Source organism: Muscardinus avellanarius, assembly GCF_963383645.1.
Source record: "Muscardinus avellanarius genome assembly, chromosome: 1".
NCBI lineage: Eukaryota > Metazoa > Chordata > Mammalia > Rodentia > Gliridae > Muscardinus > Muscardinus avellanarius.
The window spans coordinates 61,701,296-61,714,076 of record NC_137786.1 but is presented as its reverse complement, the minus strand read 5'-3'; positions in this window follow the sequence as shown (position 1 = coordinate 61,714,076).

Genomic DNA, 12,781 nt, shown 5'->3' with positions numbered 1-12,781 from the left:
GCATGTGTGCGTGTATGTGTGTGTCACTGGAGATTGAACTCGGGGGGGGGGGGGAGTTCCTACCTTTGAGCTATAATCTCAGCCTTATTTTATTTTTAAATTTTGAAACAGGGCCTGTTAGCATGCATTGACTTCAAACCTGCAACAGTTCTGTGTTAACCTCCCAAGTATTGGGATTACAAGTGTGTGCCACTGTGCCCAGCCAAGGTTTCTTTTTTTGTTTTGAAACAGTGTCTCACTAGGTTACTGAGAGTCTTGCTATGTTACCAGAGCATGCCCTCGAACATGTGATCCTCCTGTCTCAGCCTCCCAAGTACTGGGATTACAAGCAGGAGCCACCATGCCTGGCTTCACCCAGATTTGTTTTTCTGTGTGGTACTGGGTGTGGAACCCACAGGGTTTTCTACCTCTGGGCTATATTCCCAGACCTATTTTTATATTTCATTTGGAAACAGGGTCTCACTAAGTTGCTGAGAGCCTAAGTAAGCAGCTGAGGCTGGCTTCGAACCTGTGCAATACTCCTGTCTCAGCCTCCCAAGCGCTGGGATTACAAATGTGCGCCACCACGCCTGGCTTCACCCCAGATTTTAAAATTGGCCTGCATGTAAAACGTGGAAAATGTGAAAAAGAATTAAAAATTAATTATAATTGTATAACCCAGTGATAATCGCTGCTGTCTTTTTAAAAAAGGATTTTGTTTCATACTAGTAAATCCTTCAGTGCACTTAAAGGATGATTTAAGATACAAATTTCACGTGCACATTAAGTTGTAGAAATTCCTCGCTGGTGTGCGTGAACAGAGATGGTAAACGATGGATGTCTTTCCAAGGGTGCCTGGTAAAAATTACCTCGTCTCTTCAAATTAGATTGTTCTGGGAGTTTTTGCCATTTCCTTTTTCTTTTCTTCACTGGGGTGAAAGAAGATGTTTATGCATTAGGTTTGGTCTAATTGGAACTGAGAACTGACTTAAAGAAACTCCAGTATCCTTTTTCCAGGAGGGAACAGATTATCCACGTGCCCAAATGAAGCTGTAACTGCGTCAGCGGCCTTGTAAGCTCCTCAACTTCCTGTGTTTGTTTTGCTTACATCTGTCTGGATGTGCGAGTGTTTCCTGTGCTGTTCTTATTAATGGGCCCTATGGATAAAGATCTCACAGACTTATTTTGAGTGGCCAGAAGATTGGTGTTAGGGAGAGGAGTGATTTTTATATGACATATTTTTTCTTTCAAGTTTTTTGTGTTTGTATGAGTTAAAAGAGAAGGGGACCCAGAGTTAACTTGAGAGTTAAATTATAACTTAGCACTTTCTCTAGAGAGACTACTATAAAAAAAAAGGAAAGAAAAATCAATGTCCAAGTTGGATTGGTGGGAGCCTTTCTCATACTATCTGCTTTTTCTATTTCTGTCTGACATCTGTTTCAACCTTAAAAAAAAAATAATTGGCTGTGTGAACTTGAATAATATACTTTTTTTGGAATTTTGAAATTTACTCAATTTGATTTGGTCTGGTTCAACCATCATTTTGGTATTTATGGACACCTACCTGGTGGGGTGCAAGGTGGGGGAATAAAATGAGAAACAGAAGGTGCTGGGTGCCTGGCCTGCTAGGTACCTCATCTAGCTGAGTAGATAGGCTCTTACTGCAAGATATAGCAATATTTGTTTTTGTTTGTTTTGTTTTGGTACTAAGAATTGAACCTACGGGTGTTCTACCTCCAAGCTATACCTTCAGCCCTTTTTATTTTTATTTTGAAACATAATCTCACTAAGCTGCTGAAGATCTTGCTGAATTGCTGAAGCTGGCCTCCAATCTGTGATCCTCCTGTCTCTACTTCCCAAGTACTGGGATCACAGGTGTGAGCCACTAGGTCTGGCTAACAAATTTAAATTTCCTTAATGAACATTTGATAGGCAGGGATGATAATAATAATAGGACACCTGATTTCACTAGCAATTTTTTTTTTCTGGTGGTACTGGGGTTCTTGGAAGCCCTTCTACCTCCGGGCTACACTCCCAGACCTATTTTATTTGGTCTATTTATTTTTTATTTGGAAACAGGGTCTCTTAAGCCAGCGTGTCTGGCTTCGAACCTGCGGGATCCTCCTGTCTGCCTCCCAAGCCCGGGGATTACAAGCGTGCGCCACCATGCTGGGAAACTGAGGCTTGTGATTCATATCGTAGTCTTACTCCAGGTTTCTTCAGGGCAGCATGAGTAGATCCTCTTTGTCATTGTAGGGTTTGGGAGCCATTCTAAGGGTCTTGGGCTGGATAGGCCCCAGAAGCATCTAGATTGGTTTCCTGTCTCTGAATTTCTCTAGAGTGCTGCAGAATATGAGAAGGCAGACCCTTCTGCGTTTAGATGATTCTCTCGTCCTGCCCTAGTGATGCAGGATGAGAGATCACAGAGGACTGCTGGGGCCTGCTCTTCTGCCGGGCTCCTGAGATTGCCGCGAAGGATGGACCAGGAATTCCTGGTCACTGTTTTTGGGTTCTGGGTGGTTTTGATCCTCTAGCTTCTTTGTCTCTCAGATGAATGATCACTAAGTTGTCACAGGCCAGAAGTTAGACTTCCTTTGGAAGTATCCTTTTTTTTTTTTTTTTTTTTGCTTAACATCCCTTTGGTGTGATAGCTTTCAATTTCTGGCAGGAGAAGTGCAACACAGATTAGATAACTTGTCCCATTTAGATAATGCGCAAAGCTTATATGGATTTCGTGCTTATGCCTGTCTGGTAGAGCCCCTCATCCTCACCCTGGGAGCACACAGTGTCTCTCAGCTCCTGAGTCTTTCTCAACATTATCAGTGTGCTTCAGATGTGTTGCAGGAAAAAAATTGATTTTTGTCCCAAGCAATTCTATTTTTATAGAATTCATTTGATCAAGTCTTGTAAAGTAAGGGATGTATAAATGAACACTTATCCATAAAAATGATTAACTATAGATCTGCTAATTATATGGCTTTTCTAAAACAAACCTGAAGAGTTCTTTTAAAGATCACATACTAGCTGGGGGAGGTGGTGCACGCTTGTAATCCCAGCATTCGGGAGGCTGAGACAGAAGGATCGTGGTTCACGGACAGCCTCAGTTACTTAGTGAGGTCCTCTGCAACTCAGTGAGACTCTATTTCAAAAATAAAGAATAAAAAATAGGGCTGGGGATGTAGCTCAGAGGTAGAATGGCCCTGAAAAAAAAAAAAAAAACAAACAAACCCCACATACTTATTTTGAAAGGAGGGTGTTATTTATGTGCCCCTGTGTGTGTGTGTGTGTGTGTGTGTGTGTGTGTGTGTGTTGTGTGTGCGCGTGACTGCTCTACTTTTTTGGCAGACTTTTATTGTGATTGGTTACTTTTTCTCCTATCATGGTCCATTTTCAAATGTTAATCATTAGTCATTCCTTATGACCTCTCTGTGCAGCAGTCAGAATATAATTATTGAGGACTGCTCACAGAACAATGGTGGGAGGGGGCTCTGAGGGTTACAAATGGCCTGGGGTCATGTACTGGGTCAAAAAAAAAAAGATGAAAGGTTAGTCTAGTGGTTAGCTCCTGGGTCCTGGGAAAAAGGTAGAGCACCACCACACCTCGAGTGGGAGCAGAGAGCAGCCTCAAGTGCTCCCAGAAGCCCCTTTGATAGGCTGCCCATTCCACACGATGTTTAGTAATAAACAGATTTCAATGACCAGAGTCTAGACAAACAAATCACGGCCCTGGCAGACCCTGTGTTCTGATGACATGTTATGTCTTTGCAGCTCGTAGAGGAAGGAGCCAGCTTTGAAATTGTAACACACTGCCTTTGAGAGCAAGCAGCAAATAAGAGAGGCTGGGCCGTGGATTCAGATAAACAGACGGGCTCTGGCTAAATTAGAAGGTATTCCCTGCCTTGTGGCTTGTGATTTTCCTGCCCTGTCTTCCTCCAGGCGCTAGGAAGCTACCGTGAACTTTAGTGAAACGTGAGAGGTTTAAATATTAATATTTCTGAAGCCCTCCGGGTACATCCAACCACCTGCTTCCCCCATGGCAGCTGTCTTAGTTTTCACTAGAGAGGCACCATTTTTCCCTTTAAACAAAATATTTCATCCAAGTTGGATTTTAATTGAGCCAGGATGACGTCCAACGTGTTTCATGTTCACAGGCAAGCTTTGTCTCTGTCATTTGGAGGTGAAGAGAAATCTCAGAACTCTCCCACTCGCGAGCTCTTCCTCCCCACCCTGTCAGTGAAGGTACAGTATCAAACACATGCACGCTTTGGCACATGGTGTTTTCATCAGTACATAGGACAAATAATAAAATCTCATTTCTGCCGGGACTGAAACACACACACACAAATGCCAAGGATAGAGCTGAGCACTGAGTTTCCTGTAAAGTAATCCCTGGAGTAAAAAAAACACAGCTCTTTTTTTTTTTTTTTTTAAACCGTGTGCTTCTTATACATATGGTCCAAAATGATAAACTGTGTATACAACAAAGAATGCTTAGAAAATGAATGTGGCTGGTAGTATTCTTCTGTGAATATCCTCAGTTGTTTTCATTTTGAAAGAATTCATTTTTAGCTTTTATCAAGGGAAGCTCTTTTACAATTCTTCAAATACATTTTTTCTTTACAGGGATTGTTTACTCACTATTAATGGCTCTTCACAAATATTTACTGAATCTCTCTGTAAACTGTCCTCTAAATTAGACCAGAAGGTTCAAAACTCTGACTAACTCCCCTTTGGTATCCAGCCTTTTAAGGTAATCTCTCTGCTGGTATCTGTGCAATTAGCTGAGAGTATTTTAATAACAGGGAATAATAATTGCTGTTTGCTTATCATTGTGAGGAATGTCCCCCCTGTGCATTTATTTTTAGGAAGATTAGATTGTTGTGTAGCACACAATAATGCTGATAAAAGACTTTAATTACTGCATGAGAGATTTTGGGGGCTGAAGAACAAGAATTTACCATGCTTTTGCTCATTTTGTGGAGAAAAGAATCTTGAGATTCTATAGTTGTTAAAAATGTAGAAATAGCTAGAGTGAAATGTGTCTATATAAATCACCATAAATTTATATAAATGTTCATGTGTGCAACAAATGTGAGGAGATGAACAAATAATCAGGTGATAAAAACCAGAAGATTTTTTGCTTCTCTTTTTAGAGAAAATGTTATATTATGGACATAAATGAATTTCTCCGCACATTTCTTTTTTCGGGAAATATAAAGAGTATGTTCATCTGTATTACCCTATTTTATTTTTTTAAATTTTTTTTTGCGGGTCTGGGGATGGAACCCAGAGACATTTGACCTCCAATCTCCATCCCCTGCCCTATTTTTTCTTTATTTTGAAACCAGGTCTCACTGAGTTGCAGAGGGCCTCAACTAAGTAGGTGAGGCTGTCTGTGAACCGCTGTCCTCTGGTCTCAGCCTCCCAAATGCTGGGATTACAAGTGTGCGCCACCACGCCCAGCAGTATTACCCTATTTTAATAGAATGCTATTTCCATGTGTATTTTTCTAAAGGAACAACACATGACCAATTCTCTATATTCATTTAAATGTTAATTGCAATAAGAAAGAACTGTACCTGATCCCACTCCAACATTTACTCCAGAGGTAAAAAGCATTCATGTTTTAAATAACTTAATGCCTTTGATAATTACGTTTCTGGGATCCAGGACTGTATTATTAAGCTAAACTTAATTAATATGTATGTATAAATGTACGTGGGATACTAGACCTGCAATTAATGGAATGGAAACAGTAAGTTCCCGCAAAGACTCATCAGTTTAAACTCTCCAAGATTCCAGAGGTTCTTTGTTATCCTTCACATAGGAAAGTAAATGTGACTTTTGTAGCAGCAGAATGTCAAAGCCAGAAGGAGACCCAGGTTCACCAGTCTCATCGCATTGACTCATTTATCTCTGCACGCAACAAATAAGGCCACCTGCATGCCAGGCCCTGCTGAGTACCTGTATTACAGTGGTGGACAAAAGCAGAAGCTCCTCAAGATGTCTGGAGAGGTGATCCGATCAGACTTCCATTTTGAAAAGCTCAGCTTCATTTTCTTTTCTTTTTTTTTTTAATTTTAAAGATAATTATGTAATTCAAGGAACCTTTGGAAGAGATCCTTTTAATACTAGGAAGATTAATAAAATGACATGGATTCTGTGATAGGACTATAGATTAAATTTCTGAGAAGCTTTCTAATACTGCAGTGGTTTATATTAAGAGCTATTAAAATTTAAAAAGAATGGTAGGTACCATAATTACTTGCCTGTTCTTTTTCTGGACTTATTTATTGCTCTGGTTAAAAGTTAAAAATTTTACTGACTTAATAGTTGTATAATGGAGATCAACAGTGGAACTTAATCTCTACCTTGAAACTCCATTTTCCTTGGTAGCTGAGAATTCAATCTCGCCAATTCCAGGGAAGAGCCCCATTAACGATAACTTGGTCATTTGCAGAGCTCAGCTCCTTCTCCTCTTCCTAGAGATGGCATCAAAGTCCCCAAACAGGAAGGGGCTGGCAGCCCTTGCAGATGGAATTGGAAATCCTCTGGCCCTCTGGCACTCTGTGAAATGTCTTTAAAAGTCACTGGCCTCAGTCCCTCCTAACTTCTGCTGTTATGTCCACCTGGCTTGTTTTAGTCTTTTTGGAGTACAAAATGTCACAAACTGGTCAGCTCCTAAACAATCCACATTTATCTCTCGTAGTTCTATAGACTGTGAGAAAGTCCAATATCAAGGTGCTGGCAAATAGGTCTCTGGTGACAATTCTATTCCTGGTTCATAGATGGTCCCTACTTTCTGTGTCCTCATGTGCATGGCTAAATTTGAGGACTGAGCATTTATTTTTTTTAAGTAAGGGCATTGATTCTACTCATAAGCGTTTCTACCCTCTTGGCTTAATTCCCAAAGGCTCCACCTCCCAATATCATCACCTGGGAGGCAGGATCTCAACATAGGAATTCTCAGGGGACACAAACATTCAGTTCATGGTGTGGCCTTTCCTACCAGCCTCCCAGCCTCTACAGGAGACCCATGGAGATCTCTGGCCCTTTCTCTGCCCTTCTGCACTCTTGTGGGGATGGACTCTTGACAGTCACCTGACAGGTGCTTTCTGCTTTGGTGTGGTTGGTGGCTGGACATGTTGGGGCCTCCTCACTGAAGTTCCCCAGGGAGGGAGGTGAGCAGCCACACTGTCAATCTCATTTCTCAGCCCACCAGTCCTAGAAAGACTTTTAATCTCCTCTCTACCTGTTGAAGAATAAATGTGTTTTTTTTCCCCCCAGACCATTATTTATAAATAAACTTTCTGCATAGATTCCTTAAGGGCTTTGGCTCTTGATATGCCAAGCTAAGCTTTTGGAGCTCAGAAAACTTTTCATGTGTTAAAAGACCTGGCTTATGCACATCAGAAGGTCTGGGTGTTTAAGATCTTTGTCTCTACTATGAATTTTAAAAATTATTCTTTGGAAATGTGGCTGCTTTGTTTGTTCTCACTGTACTTTGCCCCGTCTTCAGCCATTAATCTTAGTCTCATAATCCAGTTTTGATGGAGGCAAAAGTGGGGGATGTTTTACGGGAAGGAAAGTGAAGGTGAGAAGAAAAATTTACTAAGAACAAAATCCCTCAGTGAATGTTTCAAAAAAATGCTACCTCTGCAGCATTTCTAACTGGAGCTACCTGCTAGAAGCTCAGGTTTTCTTTATCTAGGGCACAAAACACTTTTCAAAACCAGTGTGATGTGCCCATTTCCTTTGTTTACAACTTTCTTAGCAAGGTCTTTATTGAGGCCAATTTGGTATCTGACCAAAATTTATGACCTAATTTGCCCTGGAAACTATTTTTGTTTCTGCTTTCTATGCCTCTGCCGTGGTTTTCAAATTTGCCAAGTGTGAAATCTCGCCCCAAAGCCCTTTTCTTGAAAGCGATCCCTCACATCGAGGAGTAGATGATGCAAGATACTCTTCAAAAATCATTGCATGAAATGTAGTATGATATGAGACAGGAACTGAGAGCCACGAAATAAATGCAATGCCAGGATTTGTAAAGATGGGATTCTATTGATTCTAACAAAATAGCCATTACTGGATTACCACTGGGGGTCAAATAACCTACTACCCCTTCTGTAGTTCAAGCCACTGGAGGCTGCTCTCGGCCATCTAATAACTCTACTATGAAGGAAAGCCAAGTAGCAGCTCTGGTCTGGGTCATGCCTGGCACAGAGGAGGTATTTGGAAGTATTTATTGACTTTCCAATGGCTGCTTGCAGGCCTGAGAGACCAGCAGAGCTGCCAGGGCTGTGAGCAGCCAGGGAGCATCTGACCATTTTGCTATGCAGAGAAAAAACTGGGAGGTGTATTGTCAGGAGGAAGAAGATGGCTCTTATTCTGTAAATTGGTGTTAGGGGGCCCTGGTGCCTAGGGATTTTTTTGTTTGTTTGTTTGTTTTGTTTTGTTACTAGTGAAGAGAAAGACTTGCTTACCACCATCATCTGGAACAAAGTTTCTCTGGTGCCTCAAAGAATAGGCGAGGGCCATTTTCCATTTAGAACAAGCATGGAAGCCAAATGGCCAAGTACAAAACCAGCTGAGGCCCAGGTCTGCTTTCCTTGCTGCCTCTTTAACTGAAAAACAATGTGGTAAGGAATGCCACTGAATTCAAATCCCACCTCTGCTCTTTCCATAAATAATGATATTATTTTCTTTAAATAATGATTGTTAAAAATAATTTTCAAATACATAAAATTATCCGATCAAATTGAGTATGGTCTTTCAAACTACATGCTCTTCCTCATTTACTTGTGAGTTGCCCCTCCTACTGAGAATCACTGAATTTGACTTTTTACATTAATCCTAGAGTTCATAGTTGGAGCCTATACTGCACGACTTTATAACGTGCCCCACCTTAATGTCACTGCTGTACGTTATCTTTGGAAACATTTATGAGACTGCTTTATGTGTGGGTGCTGTCTAGATGGATGCACAGCCTTTGATTTCTGGTACCTTGCAAGCTAAGATGGTTCTGCAGTAGCCAGGCATGAGGACTTAAAAGCTGATAATGTGGTAAGATCAGGTTGCAATAAAGGCATTTTTGTTGTAAGCAAGTGGAAGGAAAGGATTTGGGGGATCATAGGAAACATAGAAATACAGAGGCATGAGGATTGGGTTGAAAAGTTAGTTTGGATTAACTTCCAGTAGTAGTTAATCTGGGTAGTAGTTAGTCTGGAAAATCTTGAAGGTGGTTATTGGACTTAGGGATGTTCCAGAGAAAGAAAGGATGCAGAATGGGTGGATCTGGGCAGTTAGAAGTAGGACCAGATTGGAGTGGAATGATCAGAAAAATCATGTGATTTCAAAGATTAGAAGAGACAGGGATATCACTTGATCTTATCAAGGAATGAAGTGTTCTATATCTGTATGTCCTGGCTCTGAGCTACAAAGAGAAACATGACAATTCCTGCTCTCCAGGAGCGACCAACCCAGTATGTAGGATGTGGTCCATGCAATATGGCATGTTCTGAGTGTTTGAGAGGAGGGGAAGAGGTGAATGGGGGCAAGGCAGGCCCTTGGGGAAAGCCTCTCAGTGGAAGTGGCATTGTACACACGAGGACACTGAGGCCCAGAGAGGTAAAATCAACTGTCCAAGAAGACAAAGTGAAGGAGGAACAGAGCTGAGCTGACAACCAAGCTCTCTGGCCCTGGGCTATCATTCCTTCCAGGCCGATTTGCTGGTATAGACTTGTCTACCCAAGGAAGATAAGGAATCTCTCAGGGAGAAAGGGGCCAGGAACAGAGAGGCTGCTCCTCTAGGTTTCCTGATGAGAAGCCTCTAGGCTGCCAGTGGCGTATTAACCCAAAGACCTGCATCCTGGAGATCACTAAGATAAAACTGAGAATGAATTCCACATAACAGAGTTGAGAAAGGAAATTCTGGTATTGGAAATTCTGGAGAATGGTATTGTTTGACCTCTGAATCCATCTATGTCCGAAAGCAATTCTACTCATGGAATTTGGTTTTATTTAGTTCAAGTTATAACACGCTGCCAAGAGTTTCGGCTGGTTCAATTAAGCAGCAATGGCTGCATTGCCAATGACTCTTCCAAGCCTTTTAGAGGGGCTTACTGAAAGGATACTGTGGTAAGTTGCTAGCATTCCTATAAGATGATAAATTTAGAGATGACTAAGATGGTCCATAAGATGCTGAAGAAGACCAACAGGTGAAAGAGGCCAGTGAAGAACTAGGTGGGTAGATTGAGGGATGAGCTTCTTATTTCTGTAAGGCTCTCAGTTGTGCAGATGCTGGTGAGAGGATGTTGCCCTGTGTGATGGTGAATGCTACAGAATGATGTCAGACAGCCAGAAATGGGGCGGGGGATACTACAAAAGTTCTGTAATTTCCTGTCTCAACTCTCTTTTCTCAAGTGTGTTTAATTTGAGTGGCTCTATTTGAAGTCATAAAGTGATGGAAATCTTGGAATCCTCAGAGTAGAGGGGACAACAATAGCAATTGTTTGAGTGTGTGTTTTGAAGACTTTCTGGCTATCATGGGTAGAATTAAAGCAGTCTGCTGACAAGATGCACGTTAGAAAAACTTGAAAAGAGCACGTCACCAGAACAGTGAAAAATACCCACCCTGTGGATTTAGGGTTTGAGGTTCAAATTGTACAATAGCTGAAGATTCATAGAAGGATTTTTTTTGCATAGTTAGGATGCTCATAAATGTTATTCATGTAATTAGATGACAAGAAAAGAATTCTAAACTCTTCCAACTTAATTTCTCTCATTTAGGATTTTTTTATTTAATTAGGGATGAGCCTAACAGTGGTGAAAACATGGGGAACAAAAGGAAACAAGAAAACCTGAAACTGGTTGTAGTTAACCTAATACATGTACTTTGGGATTCAAATTAAAAATGTATTCATAGTTCTTTGGGTCTTCTCACCTTTCCTTGATACATGGATATAATCTGATTCTCTAGTTTCACAATGGAAAATCTAGTACAGCCAGAAATGGGACATGGGATGTATGTATTGAGAAATGGGAATGTAGGGGAAGTTGGACTAACTACACAGCTGACAGCTGGAAAGGCAAACCAAGGTGACTCTTGGGCCATAAGTTTGGTGTGAAATAGTGGGAAATGCCAGAAGGCAACTTCTGTGAAATAGTTGGAGATGCCAGAAGGCAACTGCTTAGAAGACAACTTCACTGGAGTTCCTAAGAAGGGAAATATGCTCTTCTTATTCTTTCTGAAAGGCCCAATATGCTTTATTTGTTTAGTATAACAGATGCTTGTAATTAATTTTGGTAGTCTTGTAATCTTATTTCTTGAGTGACCCAACAGCTATGGGTGAGCAAGCAGGAAAGGATGCCATTGCTGAGAAAAGCATTGCTCATGTATTGGAATGGTGAGCTTTTGGTAAAGGAAAGCCTACAAGTGTGTTCTTGAGATCATAATCCAGATCTAGCGAAGAAGAAAAACGTCACGAAGTGTTACGATTATGGCTTGGGAGATCTCCCACTAAAACTCCTCTGTTAAAAGTTTGGTGCCCAATGCAGGAAAGTTCAAAGGTGGACAAGGCTGGAGGAGGTGGACCACTGGGCCTGTGGCCTAGAGGCCTGTATCTGTCGCTGGCCACTTCCTGTCACTTTCTACTTCCTGGCTGCCATACGCAGGATGTGACTTATGTGACTTTTTCTCCTCCCCCATGCCTGGAAGCATTGCCCTTGAGGTTCTTGTCTTGGACGTGGTTGATCCTGGACTGACCTTGGAAACTGAGCCCCAAACAAACCTTTCTTTCTCTAAGTTGTGCTTGTCAGATATTTTGGTCCAAGTGATGAAAAAACTGACTAAAACACCAAGTCTCCAAGTCAGGAGATTTCCCTTGCTTTGTCTGAGAAAACTGAACCATTGAGTTTTGCTAGCATGCTGATTATGCAGGAGGGGAAGAGTCAGTAATTCCAGTACCAGGAAGTTTCTTTGGAAACTAAGTAGAAAATTCCATTATATTGACTAGCTTTTGAACGAAAGGCTCCTGACTAATTGTTAATTGGCAATATCTTCTTTTTATTATGTTGAGTTATGTGAGAGTGATGATATTCAAACTTTTTTTTCTTAAATGAGAGAAACAACATGTATAGCTGGGGACATATATAGCCCCAAGGCCATGCCCCTAGAAACTCACCTCCTCCATCTATGCCTCACCTCGGAACCTTCCTTCTTTTAACACATGAGATTTCTGGGGGACATTCTAAACCTGAACCATAATAATATGTATGTATTTTAAAAAAAATTTATTGGTGCATTGTAGTCATACATCTTAATGGGGTACAAGATGGTAGAGGCAAACATGCACACATCACTCATTTAGCCCTTCCCCAATTCCCTCCCCATTCCCTCCCCTTCCCTCCTTCTCATGTTTGGCTTAGTGATTGACTTTAATATGTTTGTGAATGTACATCATGTACATCAGAAGAGGAATTTCCCTCTTCCCCCTTCCCATTCGCCTCAGTGAGGTTGCCTTATTTGTTCTTCTATAGTTTCTCCTAATATATATGTATTTTTTAAAGGGGAAACGGTATGAAGAGGCAGTTCAGGGAGGCAATGCTCAACAACCACTGCAAAGAGGAGAGGTAATACTCAACCTCATGAATGACAGGGGAAATGCAAATTAGCACAGTAGTGAGATACCATTTCACACCCACTAGCCAGACACATTTCAACAGGCTCCCTAATACCAAGTGTTCTTAAGCATCTAGAAAAACAAAAACTCATGTTCATTGTTGGTGAAGGGCAGATTTTGCA